General features: G+C 49.8%; 1 long non-coding RNA gene across 3 annotated transcripts in view; it reads left to right on the top strand.

Annotated features, from left to right (window-relative positions):
- The first annotated feature begins 2,398 nt into the window (after nucleotides 1–2,398).
- The window catches only part of LOC123835869 (uncharacterized), a 60,673-nt gene continuing 47,066 nt past the window's right edge, over nucleotides 2,399–16,005 (top strand). For 2 of the 3 annotated variants that reach the window (XR_010406676.1, XR_010406675.1), the window contains exons 1-2: nucleotides 2,399–8,845; nucleotides 12,116–12,221. This is a non-coding gene — a long non-coding RNA (uncharacterized LOC123835869). The remainder of the gene's footprint in view (nucleotides 8,846–12,115; nucleotides 12,222–16,005) is intronic. The other variant, XR_006788836.3, reaches the window with a different exon arrangement.

Here is a 16,005-nt window from a genome sequence, read left to right as displayed (position 1 = left end):
GGGGCGGTGGGGTCTCCCCGGCCCAGACGCCGTCTGCCCTGGCGGGTCCCTGTGAGCACAGCTGGACAGAGCCGGGCACGCCTGGGCTCACAGCGAAGCCTGCGCCGTGGCCCATGCCTGCCGCGTGAACTCCGCCTCTTCGCACGGCGGCTGCGACACGCGGGAGCACGAGCCAGTCGCCCCATTTAGGGTTACTAATGGCGGTCACGGGAGGGTTGATGCCCGCGACACTCCATGGAGGCCTCTGATCTTACCAGAAATGTCTCTTCACGTTTGTGTCCTTTAAAGCTGTGCGTTAGTGGGAAATGTAAAACTTGGCTGTGCGAGTCTGAAGAGCCTCTGGGCAAGGACCCAGAGTGGAAATCTGGATTCAGTGGAATTTGAAGTTTTCTAAGGCCTTCCGTCTTGGGAACGCACATTCTCTGGTAGCCGAGGTTAAGTGACCTGAGACTGCCCCGGGGCTTTGCCCTGTGTCCAGAGCCCAAGACAGGGCGTCTGCTGACTCTCCTTTTGATCATTAGCAGGCCCTTGCATGTTTTAGTCTTTGAGGGGAAAAGAGAAGTTTATTTTGGGAATAAGACCGTTTTTCCTGGGTTCTGGTTTGCTCTGTGTCACACATGATTGCCCCAGCAATTCATCATTCACTCATTGAGTTTGTCTGTCTAACCCAAATGCCCTGTTTTCCTTTCATTCCCAGTTGCCTGGAGGCCTGGCTGCCCACCATGCACCCCACTCCCACTGGGGTTCACCTCTGTCAGCTCCCCGCTCATCAGGAAAACCCCACAAAGGCCTGTATCCCAAAGCTGTGTGGCCTGGTGGTAGGGCAAGGGAGGGCCCGGCCTCCCCCATTTTGCTCCACCCCTGGTCACTGGGCCCAAAACAACTCTTCCCGTGTCCAAGACTCATGTCTCTTGAATGCCTCCAACTCACCTACGAAATTGCCAGTAACTTCTGCGCTTCCTGCAGTGGTTTTCCGTGAGTGGTAGTTTTATGGAACTTGGAGAAGATTCTGAGTGTGGGTCCAGTGTCAGCATGAAGATGGGGAGGGCCAACATCTCCTCTTCATCCTTCTCGCTTCCCCCCATTCTGTTCCCCACGTCCTCTCGGCAGCAAGTTCTGACCCGCAGGCAAAGGGAGCCTCCAGGAACAGCACACGGGGCGGAGGGGAGAGGGCTGCTCGCCCAAATCTCCCAGGAGCTACTGTGGGTCACCCAGCACCTATGTCCTCGGCTCCGGTCTGTAGGACAGAGAGGGTTATCATCACAGTTAAAGGAGATGCATCAGCTGTGGGGAATGTGGAGGGTATGTTGAAGAGACCCTCACTGGAAACGGCCTCTTCTCTAAATTTCTCTCCTCAAACTCTTGGCTAATGCATGTAATTCTACGCCTAGTAATTTGTTTATAAAATGCAAACCTTACGTGAATGGGTCACATTATTTAATAGGTCAGGTTCCCAGTGGGGACTGTTGGCACCCTCCCCTGGGGCATTTGAGAAAGGGTCACTTCCGAGTGTGGAGGCCCTTGTGTGAGGGGCACAGTCAGCCTGAGGCCATCTTGCAGAGACTCAACACCCCACCTCTCTTTCCCTGCCCTGAATTTACAGCAGGCGGGGTGGGGGAGGCGGGGGACAGGAGCTCACACTGGCTGCCCCAGGCAGAGGGCAGGTGGGGAGGGATAGCCAGGCCTGGAGGGGCAGTTGGAGGACGTGGGAGAGGTTAGTGCCTGCCCGTTCTCCAAGCCATCTTTATGTTACTGTAAGTTTAGAGAAGTTCCTTGTAGAATAAGCCACATGAAAATCATGAAGATCATTATTTTCCAATCCCCCAAACTAGGCTCTTTTTGCAAATATCTTCCATCTTGTCATATGTAGGATGTGTGGATCTCTGTGGCTCTGAGTACATTCTGGTGGCAGAAGAAAGGCCAGAGAGGGGCTGGATGTGGGTGTTCTTGACCTGAAGCACGATGGGGTGCAGATGGGCAGCAGGGGGTGCATCATGAGAAGACAAAGAAGACCCCCAAGGGGAAGAACACAAAACAGTTTTCAGGCTGGAGTTGGTCGCCAAGACAGGGAAACAAGGGCTCTAGTGGAACAAGGCCAGTCAGAGTGAGAAGAAAGACCCTCTTTGACCTTCCTTGGCCCTCCTTGACCCCTCCTGCTGCTCCACCAGTTTCTCTCTGGCTTGCCTTCATCCATGCTGATTCCCTTCCAAATCCCACTTAAAGGCCCCTCCAGGCTCCCTCGATGCCTGCGTGTCTGCTAGGGCCGCGTCTCTCAGGTCTACCTCACACTGGTCAGGTTCGCCTTTGCTCTCCCTGACACTGAAGCCCTGGAGGGAAGGGACTGTGTCCTGCTCCATCACACCCTCAGACATACCCAGAGCTGTGGGTGTTGTGGGCACTTACTTCATGAGGGCTGGTGGGTGGGTTGAGAAGTGGGTCAGAAGTGGATGTTTGTGGGTGCAAGTGATTTACGTTTCTCTGATGACTGCTGATGTGCAGCATCTTTCCACATGTGTACTGGCCGTCCTGATGTCTTATTTGGAGGAATGTCTACTTAAGTCCTTTTTCCAGTTTTGAACTGTATTGTTGGCTTTTTTGTTGTTGAATTGTAGGAGTTCCTTATATACTGTTGAAGGCTTATTATGTTTTAAAGATTTTATTTATTTATTTTAGAGACAGAGAGAAACAGAGAGAGAGAGAGCACGAGTGAACGGGGGAGGGGCAGAGGGAGAGGGGCAAGCAGACTGCGCTGAGCACAGAGCCCAACGTGGGGCTCGATCTCACAACCCTGAGATCATGACCTGAGCTGAGATCGAGAGTTGGATGCTTAACTGACGGAGCCAGCCAGGCACCCCAAAGGCTTATTTTTATGGTCCAGTAATTCTAGTTTTGGGCATTGTATGACCATATACCAGTATTTCTGGCCACAGCCACTGGCAAGGGTAAAGCATGTCCTCATTTGGTGACTTGGCCAGTGTTTCTAGACTCATTAACTTGAGATCATCTTTTAAAATGACAGAAATTTTATTTTTCTTTTTACAACAGGTTGAAAAAAACCAGTGAAATCTCTGGCTTTCATGTTTCCAGGGCCAAGTATTACCGTGGAGTAGAGTATTAAAGCACAGTGAGAAATCCCTGGGTGAGCAGAGGTTACTTCTCAAAGTCCGGACCCTGTGTGATGGCAGAGTAGGGTCATAAATGGCAACATTGTATTGTGTACTTGATAAGTCTGATAAGCATTTTTTTTTTAAAGATTTTATTTATTTATTTGAGAGAAAGAGTGAGAGAGAGAGCACAAGAGGGGGGAGCAGGAGAGGGAGAAGCAGACTCCCCGCCAAGCAGGTAGCCCGATGCGGGACTCGATCCCGGGACTCCAGGATCATGACCTGAGCCGAAGGCAGTCGCTTAACCAACTGAGCCGCCCAGGCGCCCCAAGTCTGATAAGCATTTGCTGGAAGCCAGGAGAAACCCACAGTAAGATCAACTGGTAGTCATCAAAACCGCAGCTGTTTGCCGAAGGGCAAAGCAGTGTTAGCAAAGGGACTGACATTTGGACCTGCTCTCAGGGCAGTGGGCTTGCAAAGAAAGCCAGAGCACAGAGGGGACCGAGAAGGCCACTTGCCCTGAAATTGGTAGGGAATCAAGTTCTGTGTGGCGTTGAGGGCGAATCGTGCAGCCTGACGCCCATGCTGACATCCCTTCTCAAGAGCTTATCAAACCTCTCCAGGATCGAGGCAGAGGAGGAAGCCCTAGATGCTGATTCAGAAACCCCCCTGTTGAGCCTCGATTGGTTCTTGAAGATTTTGAAACATTCACTTATGAAAGGAATTTTCCATGATGACTTTCCTCCCTGTGATCCACCCTGAGGTTCTTGTAGACCAAACTTTGCATGACTTTTCTGCAGGTGGCTGCTGGATGCCAAACAATAGGAAGGACATTTATAATTAGTCCAATTATCTCTAACATTCTTGTCTGAGTACTGCCCTGGGATGACCCACAGAGGTTTGTGTAAAGTATTCTTATTCTTATTCTTACTATTATTTTAAGTAGGCTGTACACCCAGCATGCAGCCCAACGTGGGGCTTGATCCCACGACCCTGAGATCAAGACCTGAGCTGAGATCAAGAGTCAGACACTGACTGATGGAGCCACCCAGGCGCCCAAGGTTTGTGTAAATTCAAACAGAAACTACAGGCAAGTATTTTGCCAAGACCTTCCTTGCAGACTCCTCATCCCGGTTCTGGGAGAAAGCATGACCAAAGTGGGAAACAAATGCGCCCAAAGAGGGAGCAGCCATGATCTGACAGGGAGATCCAGACCCTCTAGCACCTGTATGCATGCAGTGGAGATTCAGGCCCAGCAGGGGCATCGGAGGCCTCTTCCCCCAGCCGCTGGTGGAGGGTGGAGGGGGCTTGCCAAGGAGGACAAAGGGGCTGTGGTTGGTGCCCTCGAAGCAGACTGTGGTGCTGAGCTTTATAAGACAGATTCAAAGGGGACCATTCCTATAGGGACAGGGGACCCATTGGACCTGGTCACACAATGTTGTGTTCTTTTATTAGCAAAGATGTATTGATGTGTGCCAGGTGGTCTGTTGGGCCCCCCAGCCACGGGATGAAAATCTGTGGAGAAGTAAGCCGAGTGTTCTCTTTGGGTCACCTGGCCACAGGCCACAGAAGCGTTAGCCCAGTTTCCCACCAGGTGGCCAGGGTGTCCACTTAACTCCCGGAATGGTGGCCCAGAAACTCAGACTTCGATGCCTTAGCCCGGGCCATTTAATCTCTGGATTTTATAATCACCAGGATGAGACACGGGAAGTGCAGACGGTGCCGCCATGCTGGCTGGAGCCCAGCCTAGGGCATGGGTACGCAGAGGGCCTGTGGTGGGTTCTGTCTCAGGGTTGAGGAGCTGCTTCCTACCGGTGGGACCTTCTGAGGCGGCCCCTAGGATGATGGTGGGTGCGTGAGCCACACCCAGAGTGTGAAGGAACTGTGAGCTGTGGGGACAAGAGAAGCAGGCAGGGGCAGACAGAGGAGGACCGGTGTGCAGGGCTGAGGGTCTGGTGCTACCCCATTGAGGACAGAGCCTCAGGAGATAGTTAATGGTGAGGCTGTGGGAGACTGGAATTTCCCAAGGTTTTCTAGAGGTGGAGGCAAGACAGGCCTTCCCCGTCTGAGTGGAAAGCCCTGGAGAGGAGATTGTGGGGCTTGTGTGTTCTGAGGAGAACCCTGCAGGCTGACGCCTATCTCCGCCATCCGCAGCCCCTCCCAGGCCAACACGGGTGAGGCTCAGATTGCTTGCCAACAGTCATCTGACAGTATTTAACGTCCTCATGGCACTGGCTATTGTGGTTGTGTCCTGGGGTCTGGGGCCCAGTGGAGAAGCCATGGGGGTGTAGAGGGGAGAGCCTGGGTCTGTGTTTGCCCACCCAAGGGGGTCTTCCTGGTATGCATCTGAAGTTCTGTGCTCCCCCGTTGCTCTCTGGACCTGAAGGATGACTCGAGGACGGCCCTCAGTGTCACCTGGGTGAGCCCTCTGTTCAGAGTGAGTCCGCATGTGGATATTCTGAGCCGGCCAACTGGCTCATGAAGTTTCTGCAAGAAAGTTCTCTGGAAAATTTGGCAGTTCTGAGGGTATGTTTACCCTATCCACTAAAACCCTTTCCAAAACCATCAACTCCAGATTTTGTGAAGGAATTACAAAAGGTCCTGACCACAGAATGTTAGCTCAAGAGCGTTTAGCGGTTTGGTCTCACTTGCTGATTTTCCTAGTGAAGATACTGAAGCCAGACTGTGGGTAAGTCCGAGGGCATGGCGCCATCTGCAAGGAGGTCACCCCCAGCACTGGGTCCCACCACACCAGCTGTCCATGGGATTTCCAACTGCCCAGGATGTAGGCAAATTTCTGGTTCCAGAGTTCTGCACCAAGATATTGACGGCCTTCTTGTTTATACTAATGAAAACTTGGGAGAATCTAAGGGTCCCTCAGTAAGGAGAGAGTGAAGTAAAAGCTGGGGTGATCCTTCTAAGGGGCATGAGGCAGGCTCTGAAGTCCACGGAACTCTTCAGGGATGAGAGTCCCTTTGTTTTTCTGGCTAGAGACATATCCTTAGTGCCCAACACAGGGTCTGGCACTTGAGAGATGCTACTAAGTATTTATTCCAGATTAATGCTGGGATAAAGAGTCTGCATGGAGAATCTTTTCAGAACCCAAAGCTTGAAGTGGCAAATGTAAAAGGGACTGATGTAGCCTGGACCAGAGCCCTGGTGGCATAGACCCATTCCCCAAAACCATCCTGGAAGGAGCCAAGAGAAGTTGGAAGAGGAAAGGGCCTCGGAGTGGATGTCCCCATGGGGGAGGTTGTTTCCTCATCACGCTTGTCTCTTTAGCATCTGAGCTGCTCCCAGGCCATACAACTGACCCACGCCCACTTCAGAGCACACGGGGCCCTGTCAGCTGCGGGGGCCTGATCTCCAGGTGTCCCCAGGGGTTCAGGCTGCTGGAGCATATATTGTGCTTTCAGCTACCGTCAATGTCTTCTCAGCACCACCCCAACCACAGGCTCACTGGTCAGCATGACCAGCAGCATTTTCCTCCCCATACCTGCTCCGGACTGCCTGGGCATCTTCTGTGATGTATTTCCCTCCCTATGGTAGGCTTTCTTGATGGCAACTCAATTTCATTAAGATGCTAATGTTGGAAGTAGAAGGCGTGAGCACAGGGCTCAGTCCCAGAGGGAAGACAGGTTTGTTAGGAAAGTGTAAAGTGCTGGCCCCACTGGGAGCTGTTCCTGAGGTGCAGGGCAGAAAGCAGCTCTGGCCAGATACAGAAAGGTTCTTGGTTCCCCATAAGCTGGCGTCACTCTCAGGATTGTCCCACCCTATCCTATTAAGACAGAGCTCAGATTGCATATGTCCTCTGAGTGAAGCCTGGGTTTTAATCACTCAGGGAATGTGTCCACACAAATGCCCATGCAGCTGAAACTTTAATGTGCTTCTTTAATTAAAAATTAATGTCACAAGCTTAATTAAGTGTTCATAATGAATACGCAATTAGAAAATCTCTTGAGGCATTTGGGGACCCCTTGCCCCACATTTCATGCTCTGGTACTTTCTGGTACATACTCTGAGAGATGTAAAGCAAGTTACTCAGAGTTTAGGGCTAACTAACATTTTTCTGTGGAGCATTCAACTGCTCCAGTCATTTCAGAAATGACATCTTGCTGTTTAGTAAACAAATATTTATTGAGTTTTCTCAAGAAGAAATATAATTATACTTGAATTATGGTCTTTGTTAAGTGGTTTAACTAGGCTTAAGCTCAGTAGATGACAGTTCAAAACTGAGTGCTAGTAATATTCTAAGGAATTATTTGGATTGTGATTTGGGAAAGAGACTTTACCTTTGGTTCAAAAGGCAGCTTAGAAATGTACATGTTGGTTTTTGTAGAAGGGAGGAAGAAGAGGATTATTCTATCCATCCATCATCCACCCACCAATCATCCATCATCCACCCCTCCATCTATCCACCCATCATCCATCTATCTATCATCCATCTATCATCCATCATTATCATCTATCTATCTATTATCTATCTATCTATCTATCTATCTATCTATCTATCTATCTATCTATCATCTATCATCCATCCATTATCCATCCATCATCATCTATCCATCATCCACCCATCCATCCATCTATCCATCCATCCATCATCCATCATCCATCCATCATCCATCTATCTATCATCCATCCATTATCCACCCATCCATCTATCCATTCATCCATCATCCAACTATCATCCAACTATCATCCATCTATCATCCATCCATCATCCATCCATCTATCCATCATCTATCTCTTCATCCCATCCCCTTCCCCTTTTTCTCACCTAAACTCCATACTTAAATTTTCTATTGTTTGAATCCATTATCTTCTTTGGTAATGGATTCTCGCTCTAAAATTCCTGGTCTCAATGAATGACACCACTATCCACCCAGCTGTCCAAAGTCAAGACTTTTTTTTTAAAGATTTCTTATTTATTTATCTGAGAGAGAGAATGGGAGACAGAGAGCATGAGAGGGGGAGGATCAGAGGGAGAAGCAGACTCCCCGCTGAGCAGGGAGCCCAATGCGGGACTCGATCCCGGGACTCCAGGATCATGACCTGAGCCGAAGGCAGTTGCTTAACCAACTGAGCCACCCAGGCGCCCCAAAGTCAAGATTAAGAAATCATTTTGGACTACTTCTGCTTAACATTCACAAGTCCTGTTGATTCTACCTTTCACACTCTTTTGAATCTGTCTCCTCATCTCCACCAACCCAGTTGGGGCCCTTCTCATTTGTCCTACAGATTCCCAAAGGAACATTAGATTATGTTACTTTCCTTGCTTAAAATCTCCAGTGGTTTTCAGCATAAAATCCAGACTGCTTGGCTTGTAAAGCAAGTGGCCTCATGAATGAATCCTATGTATATTTATAGCTTCCTTCTTCACCATCTGCCACGTGCCTCCTATGATCCATTCATTCAACATTCAACAGTATTTTTCGAACCGCTGCTAATAGTGAAGTACTCTACAATGAACAGGAGTGAATAAGACAATCGCTGCCCTTGAAGATGTTGTGGTTTAGAGGTTGAACCATTTGTGGATCCCTTGAGGTCTTCTACTGCACCATCAGCCTGGAAGTGCTCCTGGGACCCCTCTTCCACCTCCTTCATCTGGAAAGCCCCTTCTTGTGTTTCCAGTTGTCTCAAGTCTCAAGTTGTTGCCTCTGGAATCTTCCCTCTCACACCTGCGGTTCCTCTGGTCTCCTACAACCACATGCACATTCATGTTCCACAGTATGTACATGGTAAGTATATGGTAAGTAAGAGAGTGTGCTGTCCATGGAGAGGGGCTGAGATCACTAAGCCGGTGCCTGGCTCTTGGACCCAGTATGTCCCTGGAGAGGACTGGGCTCTGCTGGCATCTGCCACCCCAGTTACCTGCGGAGACTCCTGGCTTAGGTCCTTGACTACAAATCCCCAGTCCCACCTCAGTCCACCTTCCTGTGGATCAGCCTTGAGAATGTATCACGGGCTCTGCCCCATTCTGATTGTGAATTAATTCGGTGGCAATCTAGTTTGTGTATATAAGTCTCTTGTGAATCTCATCTGGCAACTTTGTATGGAGGGCAAAAGCCAGAGGATAAACTTGGACTGTGAAATGCAAAGAAACTCACAGTTTGGGAGCTGCTCACCCCGCACACTCTGCCTGCATCCACATGCCAGTCTTCCCAGGGTCTCGCTTTGTGTTCAGGGAAAACGTCCTGCAGGGAGAGGGATCAGAGCAGAAGGTGATTATTTCACTCATGCTCCAGGTTTTCCTAAGGCGTACCCAAGTGCTTACAATTTTCTCCATGTATTTATAGCATCTAACAACTTCCGCATCTTCTGTAACGTGTGCTGAACTCCCTGGACCCAGATACTCCGTTAGGGGCCCTGTCATGTGTCTTTGATGTGAGTCTCTCTCATGGGGCCTGCCAGAACCTCTTCACATGGAAGAGTGTTCATATCTCCCTGACCAACAGAGATAATTGTTTCCCCACATTTTTCTTGAGTTCATGAAAAACGTAAGCCCTAAAACTCGGCTTTCTGCTAATAACAAAAAGAATAAATTCCCTAGGTGTTTTCAGGCACAGTCAGAATTGCTTGCTGCTTGCTAGCCTGAAATTCTTTCGAAATATAAATGTGGAAAGGACACTTTACCTTGACCTACAACCTCAGAGCAAGTAAGCTAGTTGACACTGGGGCAACAGGTCAAGTATGAAAGCGGCTTAGCGCCTACTAAGGCCCTGCTCTGTCTCATTCGTGTGGAAATACCTGTGAGTCTCTGGATGCCGTCGCCCAGCAGTACAAAGACTGCCTTGGAGGAGTTTGTGATCTCTTTACCACTCCCGTGCCCCCCACCATGGGGTTGAGTGAGGGCTCGGGGTGAGGAGATGATGGCCGTGGTAGTGTTTCTTTCTTTCTTTTTTTTTTTTTTTAAAGATTTTATTTATTTATTCATGAGAGAGAGAGAGGCAGAGGGAGAAGCAGGCTCCCAAGAGCAGGGAGCCCGATGCGGGACCCGATCCCAGGACCCTGAGATCATGACCTGAGCCGAAGGCAGACGCTTAACCATCTGAGCCACCCAGGCGCCCCGTGGTAGTATTTCTGACAGACAGACAGGATCATATGTGCTGGCTTCCTCCTGTGATTCCACGGAACCGACGAATGGCAAATCTAGTCTAGCCAGCTCTCCCCGTGCTCCTCATGACCACTGATCACCTGTGGTCTGGTGCAGTCCCCAGTGGGCTTGTTGATACACGTTTCCAGCTATTTCATGGGATTGGATGACACTCAAGAGACGTTCCTCCCTCTACCTGGCCACCCCATGGGTCACATTTTCAAATAGTCCCCTGGAGGACACAGCCCTTGGGAAGATTGCTGCTTGCCGATCTCAGATGTCTTGCCTGGATTCTTGTTAGTTTTGATTTCTGATTTTTAGAGGTAGTGTTTTCTGATTTTTTCCTTCCTATTCTTCATCCTTCAATTTTACAGATATTTGTGACCAACACTGTGATAGACACTATCTTGGGAAGTGGGGTAGCAGGATGGAATCCCTGACACCTGGAGGCTTAAATACAAAGTGGTGGTCATGGCAACTCTCTGTGGTCTGGTTTTCTTAGAAAGGGCTCTGGAAGGGCAGGCTCTTTGAGCGTGCAGATCCAAGGCCCTCAGTGATGGGGATGGAGGTGGCACCAGCTGCTTTCTCTAAGACTAGGATGAAATGTCCATTTCCCTGTTGGTATGCGCCTGGGACAGCCGGGATCCAACTGTTAGGTGTGGCTTTTCTTCACTGGCTCTTTCTGTTGTGTTGGCTTGAGGCTACGCAGCGTTACTGGATGTCACGTGCTGATCAGTGCAGATGAAGTGGCACTGCCCCAGGGACTCCTGGCATCCTGTGGCTCCTCAGATCTTTTATATCACTGTGGTACTGGGTTCAGAGTGAACATGCAGGGAGCTGCTAAAATGATTTCTTTCCTTTCAAAGTGTTACCAGGTGATTTGGTGCAAAAGGTTAAAGGTTAAAAATAAGCTGTTAAACGTTTTCCATTAGCCATTCATAAAAGAAACGAGACTCAAACTTTAGAGCCCCCTAAGCCCCCATACTCGCCCTGGCCCCGGATGGGGAAGAGCTGGGTTTGGAGCCCTGGCCCTGCTGCTCAGAGATGCCCCTAATCTGTACAAGGGGCTATTCATGCACAGGTCTGTTCTGGGAAGTAGAGGACATCCTGTCTTTGCGTACCCCTAGCGAATGTCGGGCACTCAACAAATACCACTGTGCTTGGTTCAGGTCCTCCTCCCCTGCTTCGGAAAGGGCTGTGCTTCTCATCATGTCCAAGTGGGATCTGTTGCCCTTCTTTCCAAGCACACCTGCTTCACCTCTGAAAATGTTATTTTCCTATTTTGGAGCAGACAGATTTTGGGCGTGAGGATAATAGGCATTTTTACCATCTGTTCTGGGGGTTGGCCTGCCTGGCAGTGACAGATAATGCCTTCCTGCAAGAGAGAGGGTGGTTTCGAACTGTCTGCTGGATACTAATTCCACATTTGAGGCTTGACAAATGCCTTTTCCCTCCTCATTTCCATTTGGTGTTTCCCCGTGGCTGGAATATTATCAGAATTAATTTCTCCAGATAACGCCCTGTCCTCAGAGCAGACGCTGGGGTTTGCTTACTGAAGTGACTTCATGCATAGCGCTCCCCAGAGCCCCTGTGCCCTCTCTCCTGCTCCCACTTCAGAGGAGCCTGTGTGGAAGAGACCCCCTGCCTGTGTCCCTGGGGCTCTTTCTCTCACCCCTGCAAGGAGAGGCTGAACTAGGACATCCTACGTCATTTCCAGTGAAAGCGGTTGACGGCCCCATGCCTTCATCTGCTGACCTGAATTCTGACCCTTTCAGAGTCCCTTTCTCTATGGCACCAAAATTCAAAGATTTCCGTTGATATTTGAGGATTATAATTAGCATATAGATTATAAGTGCTGCTCCAGAGATTGCCAAATCAGACAGATTATTAAATAAGATTTTTTTTTTCTTTCCAGTAATTTCTACACCCAGTGTGGAGCTCAAACTCACAGCCCTGAGATCAAGAGTCGCATGCTCCCCCTAATGAGCCAGCCAGAGACCTCTAAACCAGCTAATTTTATGGTATGTAATGATAATGTATGGGGTTGTCACTGGGGGGGTATTATCACTGGATGGGTATAGACTTTGCATATATAAGTGACAATTGCCAAACATGCAAATGGCTACACTTTCATAAAGGCCGCACTTCCGGGTGCCTTTTCCCTGGAGACTCTTCCATGGGCGCTCAGGTGACAGAACTCTGCTTTTCTGAGGATGAACTTGAGTGTTTGGGCCAGAAGTGTGGATGGGGCAAGGACTTACCCCTGGCCCTGTCTGCCCTGATGGTTGGGGTACATTATTTTAGGTTCTCTTCATTCTCTAAAGTGGCATGAATTTGCCATCTTGTATTTGTTAAACACTCGTCACCCATGTTGGCGTACTATCATGGAGGACACTTGATTCCCTCCTGCAGCCAGGAGCCGGAAGGTGGGATTCCCGGCGTGTCTGTTTGGTCAGACGCTCTCCCAGAGGGGCTGTGCAGGTTCACTCAAGGCACTGGCCAGCAAACAGTTGGTAACAAAGTCTGTGCACATGGCAACTTGCTCCGCCGAGACCGTTCAGACAGAGCTCCCCCGAGAGAGCCCATTTTCAGAGATGGATCAAATATTGTCAGAAGAGCCACCCGGCACAGGGCTGAGAGAATGCAACAGGGCTCTGTCTCCAAAGTGTTGTCAAAGCTCCTGCTGAGCTGTGTCACCCACAGGCCTGACCCCAGTACTCCGTAGGCCCTGCACTAGCTAGCCCCTCATGCCACGAGAGGGTGGCATCCCACTGAGAGGGTGACATGGACCCCACTCTGACCTGGTTGGGGATGTGCTCCTATCAGGCCAGGAGCATCCATGGAAATCATTGGGAATCCTCCCCAGCAGGTGGGGGCTTATGGGGAGGTGAGGCCTTGAGAACCGTTTTGTCTTAGGAGAGACTTCCATGTATAGACTACTATTCTGATGTTCCAAAAACAAAAACAGAATCCAAAAGGTAACACCATGCTTTCTGATGCGGCAGGAACAGTTTCTCATGGGCAGTTTGGAAAGAGCCTGCCCTGTAAGTTCTGGGATCTGGGTCCTCCCTTTTCCTTGCCCTACAGCGCTATGCTTCTGCAGATCAGCCCCCTGGGTTTCACCCGAGAGACAGAGACAAGTCATGCTTGCTTTGAGACAGGGCATGAGGGGAGAAAGCCCCCAGGACCTGTTGTCCTTAGATCTATGATTGCTGTCTTCAGACAAGAGCCTCTCACTGTATCCATGTGATGGGCATGTCTCCTGCTCACTGGAACTGAGGACGAAGGAGGGCTGGACACTCAGCCCCACTCCCAGCAGGCTGATGGCAGAGACCCTGGGGACGTGAGAAAGCTCTCTTCTCTTCAAGAAAAGCCAAATATCCAGCCAGGTCTCTCTCATGCTCAGGTAGCTTTTCTGCCTGGTCACTGTTCCAAATGTTGATGAATGTAGTTGGAAGAGTTGATTGCTTGGTGAATATGTTTTAAAATAGATTTTAATTGTTGCTTCTTCTGCTTCTGCCTAAAGGGTATTTTCTTGTAAAGAACATAACTTTAGAAGTCTGCCGCAAACAATCATGTAGGGAGGTAATGGGGGCGGGGCTGGAAGCTGAAATCACCGTATACCATTTTGAATTTGAAGGCAAATTAAGGGCAGGTGGTCCTTGGGGGTTTTCCCCAAGGTCCCTAAGGTCCAACAGAGGTGACATTTAAGACAGGCAGCATGAGTTAACTAAAGCAGTTTGTATTAAAGTGACATCGGCTGAGGAGAGGGGCCCCTGTGCCGGCGGGAACCCGGAAACCATTATTACTGAGTCCAGTTAGAACTCGGTACATCCTCCCATGCAGGCTGCGGACATTTGGCTGTCACATCCACGTACGGCTGCAAAGTCCCAAGGCCAGAGAGTTCCCTTGTTGCCTCAGCATGCTGGTGGACACTGGCCACCTGCTGTCTGCTGAGGCCCCTTCCCGCCCCAGCCAGATGCAGCTCCCGTCCACCGCCCCTCTCTCCATGCCTGAGTCCCTCTCTCATTCGGGTGTGTCCATGCAGGTCTCCTTCTTTTTTTTTTTTTTTTTTTTAAGATTTTATTTATTTATCTGAGAGAGAATGGGAGACAGAAAGCATGAGAGGGGGAGGATCAGAGGGAGAAGCAGACTCCCTGCCAAGCAGGGAGCCTGATGTGGGACTCGATCCTGGGACTCCAGGATCATGACCTGAGCCGAAGGCAGTTGCTTAACCAACTGAGCCACCCAGGCGCCCATGCAGGTCTCCTTCTTGAGAGCCCAGAGGGAAACTGGTTACACGCTTACAGCGCTCTTAGGTGTTTGCAGAGAGGACCTTCCGGATTCCTAGTCTGTGATATCGTGGAGCTGGAATCAGATGGTCATTGTGAGGCACATATGATAATGAAGTCCATAAAAAAGGGGCCTGCTGATCAGCAGGTGATTGGTCAAGCCAGGCTCAGCAAGCTCTTTGTAAAGTGCCCGATAAGAAGCATTCAGCCACTCTGGCCTCTGTTTCACCCCCTCATTTCCTTGTTCGTGTGTTACAATCACCAGACATGTAAAAACTATTCTTAGCTTGCACAGAGAAATGGGCCTTGAGCTGGATTTGGCTCGAGGACTGCTGGGTTAAACCGTGCTACATCCATAAAATAGCACCCTACGTTGTCATTAAAACAGTTTCATGGGACAGCATTTAGTGAGATGGCAAATACTGATGCTATGTATTTGAATGAAAAAAGCATCAGTGCATGTTACAACATGCATTGGACATGGACATTGCACAGACAGTGATCTCAGTTCTTAAAAAAGAACCCCTCCTTAAAAACAGGTGTGCACAAGTGTGCAGAAAAAAGACTGACTAGAAACCCATGTCTGAATTGAGGCGTGTGGCCTCGCAGGGGCTCAGTGGTTGTGAGGCGACGTCTGCACTACAAAAGCCATCTTAGAATAAAACATTCGGCCGCCTGTCCCAGTCCACTTCGCTGCTGTTACAGACATACAGACACCACCGGTCAGGCGGCTTGCAAACCACACACGTTTCCTGCTCACAGTTCTGGAGGCTGGAACCAGCGTGGATGCCGGCACGGTGGGGTTCTGGTGAAGTCCCCTTCTGGGTTGGAGACAGCTGCCTTCTTGCTGTGTCCTTCCGTGGTGGAGACAGAGCTAGCTAGCTCTCGGGGGGTCCCTCTTGCCAGGCCGCTGACCCCGTCATGGGGCTCCACCCTCATGTGCTTGTCACCTCCCAAAGGCCCCACCTCCTAATATTAGGAGTTAATTGGACACTTACATAGTCAGGGCCAGGGTCCCCAACAAGAAAGCAAAAAAGCTGGGACAGCTAAGACAAAACCGCATTAGCATCCTGTTTTACAGCTTAGAGGAGACCACGATAGCCTCCTGCAGCCTCTGCAGGAGTGACTTCTGCAAAACATCCTGAAACAAAACAGTTAACCATAAAACATGGGTCACTATCACAAGTTGAGGCAGTTAGTCTCCAGATGTCAGCCCAACAGACCATCAACACATGAACAATAACCCGCTAGGTAGTGGGTACATGATCAAAGCCCTGATTGGCACACCTTAGCGGCCAGTCCACAGGGGCCCACACTCAGGATGCTCAAGATAGTTCTGCAAAAGAGCTTATAAAACCCCCTAGATTTAAAAGCCCAAACGGCAACCCTCTCGGTTCCCGTCCCTCTCCAGGAGCTTTGTACTATCGCTCGATAAACATTGCTTTGCTGTCTACCACTCTTCGTCTGGTCTACCTCTTCATTCTTCAAAGCGGTGTGACCAAGAACCACGGGC

The sequence above is a fragment of the Mirounga angustirostris genome, unplaced genomic scaffold (genome assembly GCF_029215605.1).
Source record: "Mirounga angustirostris isolate CCGP_5_RB_7025 unplaced genomic scaffold, mMirAng1.0.hap1 SCAF_12, whole genome shotgun sequence".
In the NCBI taxonomy this organism is placed as follows: Eukaryota; Metazoa; Chordata; class Mammalia; order Carnivora; family Phocidae; genus Mirounga; species Mirounga angustirostris.
This window is presented reverse-complemented; position numbering and strand designations above follow the sequence as displayed.